The following is a 12,500-nucleotide window of genomic DNA, read 5'->3' as shown; positions in this document are numbered from 1 at the left end:
CCACTTCTGTTTGCCAGGCACTGGCATAGCCTCACAAGAGAGCTATATCAGGGTCCTTTCAGCAAAATCTTGCTGGTGTATGCAATAGTGTCTGCGTTTGGTGGCTGATTATGGGATGGACCCCTGGGTGGGGCAGTTTTTGAATGGTCCATCCTACGTCTCAGCTCCAAACTTTGTCTCTGTAACCCCTTCCATGGGAGTTTTGTTTCCAGTTCTAAGAAGGGGCGAAGTGTCCACATTTTGGTCTTCCTTCTTCTTGAGTTTCCTGTGTTTTACAAACTGTATCTTGGGTATTCTAGGTTTCAGGGCTAATATCCACTTATCGGTGAGTGCATATCATGTGAGTTCTGCAGGAGACCTCAGGGCTGCTAGCAGTTTGTTTCAAAGTTCCCGCATTTGAGTCCACGTGGCTCTTTTTAGCACTACCCGGTTACTCACTTTAAAGAAAAATAAAACTCTAACTTTCAAGCTAATAATCTTACATTTCTAGTGGATACTTCTTCAAAGCATTGGTTCACCATCTGTAATGGAAAATATTAAAAAGATGGACCTGCAGGCAACCGGTGAACCACATGGCTCCAGCCAAGTGATCTCTCTGGGCCAGAGCTCCCAAGTCTCCAGGCGGATTGCTGCCACCAGTCCCACGAAATGATCACCCACCCCACAGTCAGCCATTACAACACCCATTTACCCAGTAGAATCAAAACTCTTAAAGTTTATAATTAACCAATCAGATTTATGTATCAATAAATTCTCAATTTACAAGATGCCAATACAATAATTTCAGAAAAAATTGATAATGATAAAAACCTTATCCCAATTATTCTAATCTTATGATATAACTAGCTGTGGTTGGCTAAAGCCACGCTGGTTCACGTCTGCCTCCATCTTGGCCTTCTTCTTCTCCCTGAGACACTCTCTGTCCCTGCAACTCTTTGCTCCGCCTCCTTTTTCCCTGTCCAATCACAGGCCTCCTGCTGCCCTAATGTAATTGGACAGGGAAAATCCTACGACACTATCCTTCACACCGATCTATCTCTTTGATGGGTTTAACTGTCTCCAAAAAACAAATCACAACCTTTCGTATTATATACATTATAATTTATTTATTTTCTACACTCTTGACTTAAAGCATAAGCTCTGTGGACAGTAATTTTTGTTTGTTTTAATATTTCTATGTTCTCAGATTTGGGGCAGTGATGGATATCTAGTTGGTACAAGTTGGGTACAAGATGGGCCTGTTATTGGCTGGTGGTTCTCTCGGACTCCACTTCACCCCTAATACCTGTATTTCTTGCAGACACCATACATTTTGGGTCGAAAGTTTTGTAGGTGGGTTGGTGTCCCCATCGCTCCACCAGGGTTTCTACCTGGCCTCAGAAGGCAGCCTCTCCAGTCTCCACATTCCCAATGCTTTGTATCACAGATAAGGGCACACCCATTGATTCTTGAGTAACACAATCCCAGGTCTCTGTCTCTTCCCCGGGGATGTCCCCTAACCTCCCCCCGCCATGTCGTGTACAGATTTCCATTCATTCTCATGGTCATCTGGCCATACCCCGTCCTCCCCCACATCTGACCCCTAACTTTCCACTCCCCCCTGATCCTCTCTCCCACCCAGTTCACTCCCTCCAGCTGCCTTCCACGACTATTCCATTCCCCTTTCCAAGTGAGGCTCAAACATCCTGGCTTGTGTCCTCCTGCCTTATAGCCTCCTTGGGTCTGTGGAGTGTAGCATCCTGTATTTTATGTATTAGACAGTAACAGATAATAAATGGATAACATATAATTCCCTGATTGTAAGTTGCTGATATTATATACCCGTGAGTAGCAAATTTACATGTAGAAAAATGCATGCCAATAGCAGGAAGGAAAGCATCAAAGAAGATGCTTAAAGCCTTAAGCCACGTGCTGCAAGAATAAATAGATCATTCATCAGCACCGATTTCTTTTTCATGGTCTCTTAAGATCTACCCTCAACTTTTATGGTTCAGTTTCCAATACATTTTATTGTATATTTGTGATTATGCATTCTTGGGTTTTTTTTATAGTGTTGTTTTTGTTTGTTTTGGGCAGTGTTAGAGATTGAAACCAGAACATTCTACATGCTAGACAGATATTCTATCACTAAACTGCATCCCTGGCTTTTCCAAGCTTGCTTTTACATGAGACTGTATTCTTGCTTTTGAGAATACTAATCAAAAAATAAAAAATAGAGGCCAGGAACTTGAAAGAGGGCAAGCTGGGGTACATGGAAGTCTGGGGGAAGGAAAGGGAAGAAGAAATAGTATAGATTATTTTTCAAAAGAAAGTAAACAATAACTTTTAAAAAGAACATTAAATAGAGGGACAAGGAGGTAGCACCATCCATAGTTCTGCAAGCATCGGGGTGTAGAGTCAACTCCCAGAAACCACATGAGAAGTTGGATGTGGAAAGGTACACATGTAAGCGTGGGAAGTAAATTTGAGAAAACCTGTCTCAAAACAACAACACCAATAAAAATAAATAATAGATGGCCATCTTGAAGAGCAAAATCCGACGTTGATCTCTGACCTCCACGTGCATGCATGAGTAGAATGCAAAAATGTAGGAGAAAGATAATTGAAAATTCAGTGTACATTTCTTCCACTTGTTTCTGTGTGTGCACTTACTAGCAATTCTTACATGTGTGCCTTCGTTTTTCTTTCTTACATTTTAGGCTTCCTCACTTAAATTCTAGACACTTTTTACACGTGTGAATAAAACCATAAAATATATGTGCTTGGGAGTTAGTGGGATATTTGGGTGGTGATCTGTTCTTTATTTTGTATTATTCAATTCAAAAACATGAAGTATTTGCTCTAGACATCAACTCCAATAGCAGCTGTTCCCCATATTCAAGATGAACCCTCTGTTTTGAAGACCTGAACGTGGCGATGTTTTGTCAGTGTGTTGCTGCCCCTGCCTGATATCCTTTTTTGCGTTTCTTTGCCTTCCATCTGGAAACCTCCAATTCCTCTTCTTTCCAACCTTCTTTTCACTTCTGGTTTTCATCACACCTGGCATCTCTGGGTCTTGAGCCTCTCTGGGATTCAGAAAACAGATCAACCCACACCCAGATCCTGGAGCCTTCTAGCCTGCCTCTTTCAACATCCCTTTCCAAACTGCATTCTATGTAGCAATAAGCTTTGGGAAACTGCCAAGCACCAACAGCTACTGCCTGTTATTTAAATCATTGTTTATATTTTTTGTCCTGTTCACTGAGGAGTCTAAATAGTGAAGGACACAACACGATGTGTTTTGTGTGCCATCTCCAACCAAACTAAATCTGAGGTATGGTGGATGAAAATACTGCCTATTGTTTAAGGAAAACATGTTAAAAGTTGAGTTAACTGGAACTTACTGCTGTCTGAATGGATTAAGACTTAGAAAAAGGGACGCTCACTCTAAAGCTTGAGGAGAAATGAAGCAGAGCAATGAGGAGTGAGGAGGTATGTCTTAGGTCAGGCATTCCCAAATATACTTAGATACGTTTGCCTGAACACAGAGAGAAAGTTCTGAAGACTCTTGGACCTAGAGTGTTTATGATATGCAATATCCATATGCAAGTCATGATATCTTCTAATAGTTTTGTTATTTGAAACTGTTCTGTAAATATGAATAATGGAAAGAAGGTGGGCACTTACTACCCACCCTGTAGTGTCATAGAAGAGTAGCAAAGGAGGTCTCTGATCCATCACCTTGAACTTGGTAGGTTCACAGTGCCCTTGAGATGTCCTACATGGACTCTCCAAGTCGGGCACGCTAATAACCTGTGCCCATTTTAGCATTTAATCTTCTCCCAGTCTAGATGCAAATGCCAGGCAGTGCTTTAATGTAAACATTCAAAGTACCACATGCATCATCGGGCCATCTGTTTTCACTCCAATTCCTCATGGTGTCTCTGACTTCAGCTAATAATGCAAACATCATTTTGAAATTAATCATCAACAGAAGAGTGTGAATTGTTTTAAGTTGAATTAACATCTCTGAAGATGACTAATGGAAAACACCAACATGAACAGATGTTTTCATTTGGCGAAATGTGTTACATCCCTTCAAACAAATCTCATAATCTACCCCCACAATTTCTACTTCTTAACAAGTAATCAAGTAAAATATAATAATTTAATTACGTTATTTTTCAAACTTATTGTTGTACCACATTGTTCTCATTCAGCTTGGTCTGACAGCCTTTTCAGTGTTAAAGGATATTAACAATAGTGGCTTTAGCTCCAAAAGGCATTAAATTTCTGCCATATAAAACAAACCAACCATCAGATATATTTTACAATAGAATTTACCCTAATAGCAGCATGTTATCATAACTTAGCTAGTTCCATATAGAATACCCACGGCTCTTACAAACCTAAGAGACCAATAAATTTCTCAGAAGAAATTCTAAAAGGAATTCCATCCTCATCTCTTTCCCAGAAATGGTAGTAGCCAGGAAAAGCTAATTTGGATCCACATGTCCTATAATTTATTCTGTGGGTGGGTATGAAGTAAGGCAAGTATGGAGTAAAATGGATAGCTAAAGTTCTGGTGGTCCCGACAGGATGATGTAATTGACTGAAGGATCTCCACAGAGCTAGGCAAAGTTTCTATGTTCCTTTAGTGAGAGTGTAGAGCCCAGGTTGTAACACACATCATAGTGTGTGCACCATCATTTTAAGGCTATGCTTTCGGCAGAGGAGGACAGGTTTCATTGTGTCAGGACCTAAAAGGCATTAACTACCAGGATAGTGTTCATTTAAAATGTGCTAAGGGCCTCTGGAAATCACTGTTTGGTTCTGTCACTGTCTTATGCTTTCCAGTCTAATGAGCTGGAACTGTGCACCTCCCTACCAGAAGACAGAAGATAGCAGGTAACATAGGCACACATCTATGTGTATTCTGCAGGATCTAGAAAGAAAANGGAGGAGGAGGAGGAGGAGGAGGAGGAGGAAGAGGTTGTTTCCAGGCAAACTTTTCCAAGGTGGAGGCACATATTTTAGAGCTACTGAAATCTATTTTTTCTCTGGATCATCATCATGCAGGTATAGTCAGTTCTTAATTAGGCTCCAGTAGTATAGGTTTTGTAGAGGAATGAAGAAAAGGGAGGAAGGTATTTAGTAAGCCGGAGCCTTCTATTCTTTCAACTTCAATTGTGTAGAGCATTACTAGGAGGCCGAAGAAGCTGAGTGGTTGCAGTGGTTGAGCGAGTAGTGCTCCTGTGCAGGAAGGACCCTAATATGGTTCCTCATACCCATACCAGACAGCCCACAACTAATGTCAGGGCCAGCTCCATATCCCTCCAGGTGCACAAAAACTCACTTGGGCACCTACAGGCACACACATACCCATACACATATCCATACATGTGACTAAAACTAAAAATTTAAATCTAAAACTAAAAATTTAAATCTTTAAAATGTGGAAAAATAATCTATGTTGTTAAATGATTAAAAGCAAACCTTAAATCAAAACTTTAATTTCAGCAAAAATGTTTTCAGTAGATGATATCATCTAAACTGTGTATCAGATAGGATTATCAGTACTGGGTTTCTCAGTACTAAGTACTGTAAAAATCATTTTCCACCGTAGAAAGAATAAATATTTAATGCATTGGTGCTTGATTGTACCAATAGACCCCTATTATATGCTGACTTGTGTCAAAATACACTAACCCACCCCCCACCCGACCCCACCTGACCTCAAAACTCCCTGGAGCCTCCAGTCTCTTGAGGGTTAGGTGCATCATCTCTGAATGAACACAGACCCAGCAGTCCTCTACTGTATGTGTGTTGGGGCATCATATCAGCTGGTGTATGTTGCCTGTTTGGTGGTCAAGTGTCTGAGAGATCTCAGGGGTTCAGATTAATTGAGACTGCTGGTCCTCCTACAGGATCACCCTTTTCCTCAGCTTCTTTCAGCCTTCCCTAATTCAACAGGGGTCAGCTGCTTCTGTCCATTGGTTGGGTGCAAATATCTGCATCTGACTCTTTCAGCTGCTTGTTGGGTCTTTCAGAGGACAGTCATGCTAGGTCCCTTTTTGTGAGAGCTCCATAGCCTCAGTAATGGTGGCAGGCCTTGGGACCTCCCCTTGAGCTAGAACCCACTTTGGGCCTAACACTGGACCTTCTTTTCCTCAGGATCCTCTCCATTTCCATCCCTATAATTCTTTCAGACAGGAACAACTATGGGTCACGGTTGTGACTGTGGGATGGCAACCCCATCCCTCACTTGATATCCTATCTTCCTGCTGGAGGTAGACTCTATAAGTTCCCTTTCCCTACTGTCTGCCATTTCATCTAAGGTCCCTCCCTTTGAGCCCTGAGAGTCTCTCACTTCCCAGATCTCTGGTGCGTTTGGAGAGTCCCCCCCATCTCCTATTTCCCGAGGCTGCCTGTTTCCATTCTTTCTGCTGGCCCTCAAGACTTCAGTCCTTTTCCCTCAATACCAGATCAGTTTCCCCTCTGCGCCCCACCCCACTCCCACTGACTTCTATCCTGTCCACTTTCCCTCCCAGGCCCGTCCCTCCTTCCCCACTTGTGATAGCTTTTTCTCTCTCCCAAGTTAGACTGAGGCACCCTCACTTTGGCACTTCAGCTTGTTGACCTACAGCTGTGTACTGTATCTTGGGTATTCTGTACTTTTTTTTTGGCTAAAGTGTAATAATTCTTAAAAATTAAATTTCTTAAAGCTTTTCCTATAACTATAAACATTTCTTATGCAAGTTTTAGTTGCATTTGTCCATTCATTCATTCACTCATTCATTCATTCCCTGTGGGCAATACAGTATGCCACAGTACACATATGGAAGTCAAAGAATGACTTGTAAGATTCACTTCTGTCATTACACTGTTAGCCTTGAGGACAGGGCTCAGGTCTTAGACTTAGCAACATGTGTTGTTACCCAGAGCCATCGCACTGGACCGTTAACTGTGAACAACAGTCTTGTGGTGATGCTAATGTCAAGCCTCTACATATTAGAAATTACTAAAGCTAATCCTCAAATGTATCCAGACATTGCCTTCCTCATCGCAGCGATGGTGAGAAGAATAAGGAGAGGAAGCACTGGTGAGCAGGTTTCTCTCGGACTCCCCTGCTCTATCAATACATAGCAAACACTGTAATCAGCTTCTTGGAAGCTGAAAAGATATCATTCAAGTCCCATATTTTGAAAGTCAATAGCACTATGAAAATATACAAAGCATGAAATCAGACTCTGTCTTCATCTTTGTCTGTCTGTCTCTCTGTCTGTCTCTCTACTAGGCTCCCTCAGAGGCCACTCATCAATTATTTATTTCATAAACTATTCATATTGTACCTTGGACAATCAATGTATTGCAGTGTGAAATGTTCTGATCTGGGCTCTTAGAAAACCATGTAACAGCCTGCCTGATGTTCTGGCCACCACGTTTCCAAACTTTTCAATGAGGAACAAGCCATACACCTTGATGGGCAAACACTGACTCATGAAAACACCTCATAATGCTAAAAAGAACGTTTCTGAACTCCAGGCTTTAAGAAGATTTGAAGTAAATCTTTGTGTGTGTGTGGGGGGGGGGTGTACATAGAGAGATGTACATATATATTTTTATTGCAACCTAACATATGCTATCATATATCTGAAACCAAAACATATCTGCTGATTCCTTAATATTTCATCAGTTTCAAGTGTTTATCCTTTCTGAGTCCCTTTCATGGGACATCTGGGTCCAGGGGAAAATGGTTACAGCGTCATCTGCTGGTTCTTCACCCCTTGACTTATTTTTAAGTCATTTCAAGAGTTTTGTTTTTGGTTTGTTTTTGGTTTGTTTGTTTGTTTGTTGTTGTTGTTGTTGTTGTTTTAAGCAGCTGAATTGGGACAGCAAAACTGATAACCCCATGCTACCCTTGGAGCCCTGCCTACTCCCTCCATCAAGCTGGCAGCAAGCAGAGGGCTGTTTGGTCTGTTCTTAAAGGGGCAGCAGCAGCTTGGCTCATCCTGCTACAAAGCCTCTGTGCCTGAGAATTGGGCTCAACAGTAGCAAGTTGCTCCTCCCTTGAAATTACAGCGAAAAGAAGTAAGGGAAGTTTCGTCTGTCTGTTTTTTTAATTGCAAAAAAAAAAAAAAAAAAAAAACATGTATGTGCCCACTGCATGTTTATTTCTGACCAGTCTTCAATGTATAAGTTTTCTATGCTCTATGTCTTGGCTTTAGATTATTGGTTTATAAGTTACTGGGTATGGTTTTAAAAACATCTGTGACATCTGTAACAAAAAGTTAGCTTAAAACCTGTAACTCGGGGTTAGAGCCATTCTGGGCAAGAACACATCATGTGAGCCAAACCAAGGATACAGGATAATATTTTAATGCAATTCCTGCCCTAAAAATCAGAATTATCTAAGATAGGATTTAAAACAATGTTTCTTTAATGAGGTATTAAAGCTGTGCCTTCATGTGTTCGTATACAAGACCTTTCCTTGCTGGCTGCCAGACTTTGAAACATCAAAGCAAATTCTGTAAACTCTCATCAGATGTTATTTAAATATGAATAATCTTGAAATTGTCTCATACGGCTCTACTGCCATTCTAGGTTGCTCAACCTCATTGCTAGTTAGGAACGTGTGGCACTGCTCACGCTATTCAGATTCAGGCATGTTCTTTTTTTTTTTTTTTTTTTTTCAAATGTAATACTGTTTATTTAACTTCAAAAACATTTCAGCATTCTAAACATACAAAAAATAACAGAATGTTGCAAATTGCATTTAGGCCCAGAGGGCTCTTGAACTTCCATTGATGCAGTAGTTCTTTGCTTTGCTGACAACGATGAGTTCTACAGTCTCTTTAAAAAGTTTAAAACCTACTGCTCTTAACTAAAGAAAAAACTCCACACACTTCTCATGCCAGCTGACCCCTCCCCCTTTCCACAACCAAGAATGTCAGCAGAATGCTGTGCCACTATATACAAAAACAAGACAACCTGAAGCTAAATGGATGCCCACCGCAGTATCAACAGGTCCAGCCTCACAGTGCATGCCCTGAGCTACGGCCCTCCAAAGGGCATCTTCCCCTCCCAGCCTCCACGCCAAACAAGGAGCATCAAGGATCTGTCTTGGTTGTTGTGTTCTCTTTACAAACTATAGATATGTACAGTTGACAACTCAGGATTGCTAGCCAATAACCATATAGTTAACACGACCTTACGAGTTGAGAACAAAATGCCAGAAACATCTTCAATTGCCTTGTCACACCAAAGTGCACTGAGTGAGGAGGACGTGAGAGTGCCTTTTCAATTTAAAAAATGTTTGGAGCTATGTACAACTTTGATACAGTTTCAGGGTGCTCCGGACACCCATGGCCACTTCATGTAAACCACTGACACTTTGAGAAACTACAATATGATTGTGATCAAATTTTGTAATTAAACCTAACAAGGGCAATAGACACTACTCAAATAAGAGATGTGTCAATCACAGCGCTCTCCTACTATAAGGTATTCACAAGGAGACAGAGTTTTTATTCCTCTTCCTCCTCCTCCCTCCTCCTCCTCTTCCTCTTCCTCTTCTTCCTCTTCCTCCTCCTCTTCCTCTTCTTCCACCTTTTTCTGGGCAACTTTAGCAGGACCCTTGGCGCCATCAAACTTCCCTTTAGACTTATAGTCAGCAGCATCCTTCTCATACTTCTCCTTCAGCTTTGCTGCCTTGGTAATATAAGGCTGCTTTTCACTGTCACTGAAGTTATTCCACATCTCACCCAGCTTTTTTGCCACATCTCCAATGGTGATACCGGGGTTTGTGGATTTGATCTTGGGGCAGAATTCAGAGCAAAATAAGAAAAATCCAGACGGAGGTCTTTTGGGGGCATTTGGGTCCTTCTTCTTCTTGCCTCCCTTAGCTGGTCCATAATCTTGCATCTCCCGATCATAGCGTACTTTATTTGCCTTTGCCATTTCATCAAACTTTGATTTCTCTTTGCTAGACATGGTCTTCCACCTCTCAGAGCACTTCTTGGAAACTCTGCAAAATTGACGGGAACCTCTGGGTTTTTCTTCTTATGTTCTTCCCTGTATGTCTGCACGAAGAAGGCATAAGCAGACATCTTGCCCTTTGGTTTCTTGGGGTCACCTTTAGCCATCCTGACTGTATTGTTCGCTAGTCTGGGCAGCGCAGGGCACAACGCGCCTCAGGCATGTTCTTAAAGTCCAGGGTCAAAAACAAGATTATTGACTTAAAAATGTGGGCTATGTTAACACTCACAACTCAGAGTCAGTAACTGAAAGTCTTGCTCAGTTCATCTTAAATCATGATTCCATTTGGGGAAGTAACCAAGACGTCGCTCGTCACCATTTTGATGAATGGCTGACCCTGCATGCTGCTTTCTTCAGCAGATTAAATGCTCTTTGCTTTTGCATACTTTTTTGAGTCTGGGATTTGCCTTCAGTGATTCTGGGACCCTAACAGGCTTTTATAGACAACTCTAGGAGGAATGTGGTGGGTACACAGCACACATTCTTCAGAGTCTAAGGACCAGCACACAAACTGTGTGGGATGTGCAGGAACAGGTCAGGCTGCAGAGGTGTAGAAGTACTACCAACTACCTTGGATGGCAGGCCACGGAGTGAGAGTGCAGCACCAGAAGCCAACAGTGGGAGTGAATTAGGAGATGGTCTTCGTATGATTTGTATTCAAAAATAAAAATTAAGCTTGCAAGAATACAGAAAACTGAATAAGAAAATGAAAAAAGGGACAAGAAGGGCGAGAGAGGGGTACCAAAGATGTAAGTAAGAATGGTTAGAAATGCCATCAGCAACCAGCATAAAAGGGCAAAACCCTAGTTAAGAAGAGGGTGAAGCTACTTAAAAGAAAAGTATCAGTAGGTAAATTAATAGAACATGGTGATTAATTTTATAGAGTGAGGTCGTATAAAATGAATAGTAGTAAATGAAGACACTGTTGATAAATTAGAAAAAGCATTCCACTTAAAACAACAAAAAGAAAGCACAAAGGAAACGTTGAAAATGTTATTACTATACTTTAAATATGTAATGAGAAACACTACAAAAATATTCCAGTGAATAAGCTGACAAGCCACAGTTTAATGAGAGATGAAGTAATGTACCTGCCAGTCTTTTTAGATATCCAGTGGAAAAAGAATTAAAATTCCCTGAACTCTGTTGGAAGTGGACTATAGGATTATAAATGTCAGTCAGACAGATAAAGGGAGAATAGTTATTTCTAAAAAAGAGGAGTTATTAAAATTAAATCTCCTTGTTGTTTGATTTGATAAAAAAAAAAGAAAAGAAAAAGGCAAACAAGAAGTGAAACAGAAGAGAGTGAGAGAAATAAAGAATAAACAAAATAATAAATAATAAACAAAACCTATGCCAGATGGGGGTTATTTCTAGGTAAACGAATTTTCCAATTTGGTGAAGAAAGAAATGGAGTAATTAATAAGTTGTCTTTAAAAAAAAAAAAGGTAAGTAAAGAAGTTGAGAATTCTTTACACACACACACACACACACACACACACACACACACGCAGGAAAGGAGGCAAGCTGTTAGTGGAGGAATGACCTGTGGAAGTTGAACATGAACCATGTAAACAGGAGCACGGTGCTGCTGCTCAGTGTCACCCATCTCAATGTGAACAGTCCAGTGAAATCTGGGAACTCAGCTTCAGTGAGAAACTTTGCCTCAAAAAGTAAGGTAGAGAGCAAACAAGCAAGACACTTAATACTGACCTCTGTCCTATACACACACACACACACACACACACACACACACACACACTCACACAGGCACACATACCTAAACACAAGTATATACACACATCTACTTATGCACAAGTGTACAGATATATACACATACACTCACACAGGCACACACAGCTAATCACAAGTATACACACATGTACTTATACCCAAGTATACACACACGCATACACATACACACTCACACTCACACAGGCACACACAGCTAAACACAAGTATACACATATGTACTTATGCCCAAGTGCACACACATACATACACACATAAAATACAAGTATGAGGGTCTGTGTCTTATACCTTCTCTCCCAAGTTGCACTCCACCAACTTCACAGACATTACTTCATCTTCACTATGTTCCTTTCTGAGAACTGAACTAAGGATCAGATGCCAAAGATGTGGGTACTCTGGCTTCTGCCGTCTCCTGTCAGTATCTATTATGTTAAGGCAGACTAACCTACCAATATGCAAGTAGAGTCTAATCTCAGATCATTTACATTTTTTCTTTTATTAGATATTTTCTTTATTTACATTTCAAATGTTGTTCCCTTTTCTAGATTCCCCTCTGAAAATCCCCTAATTCCCGCACCTACCCCCTGCTCCCCAACCCACCTACTCCCATTCCCAGTCCTGGCATTCCCCTATACTGAGGCATAGAACATTCACAGGACCTAGGCCCTCTCTTCCCATTGATGACCAACTAGGCCATTCTCATCTACATATACAGCTAGAGCTACATGTCC

At 41.0% G+C, this 12,500-nt stretch overlaps 1 protein-coding gene and 1 pseudogene across 2 annotated transcripts in view; both read right to left on the bottom strand.

Annotated features, from left to right (window-relative positions):
- Cfap299 (cilia and flagella associated protein 299) overlaps nt 1-12,500 on the bottom strand; it is a 476,454-nt gene that overhangs the window by 405,579 nt on the left and 58,375 nt on the right. The window lies entirely within an intron of this gene.
- LOC110330670 lies at nt 9,507-10,155 on the bottom strand (annotated as a pseudogene).

This window comes from Mus pahari, chromosome 13 (assembly GCF_900095145.1).
Source record: "Mus pahari chromosome 13, PAHARI_EIJ_v1.1, whole genome shotgun sequence".
Lineage (NCBI taxonomy): Eukaryota > Metazoa > Chordata > Mammalia > Rodentia > Muridae > Mus > Mus pahari.
The sequence above is the reverse complement of the archived record's forward strand: the minus strand, read 5'-3'. Positions and strand labels throughout refer to the sequence as shown.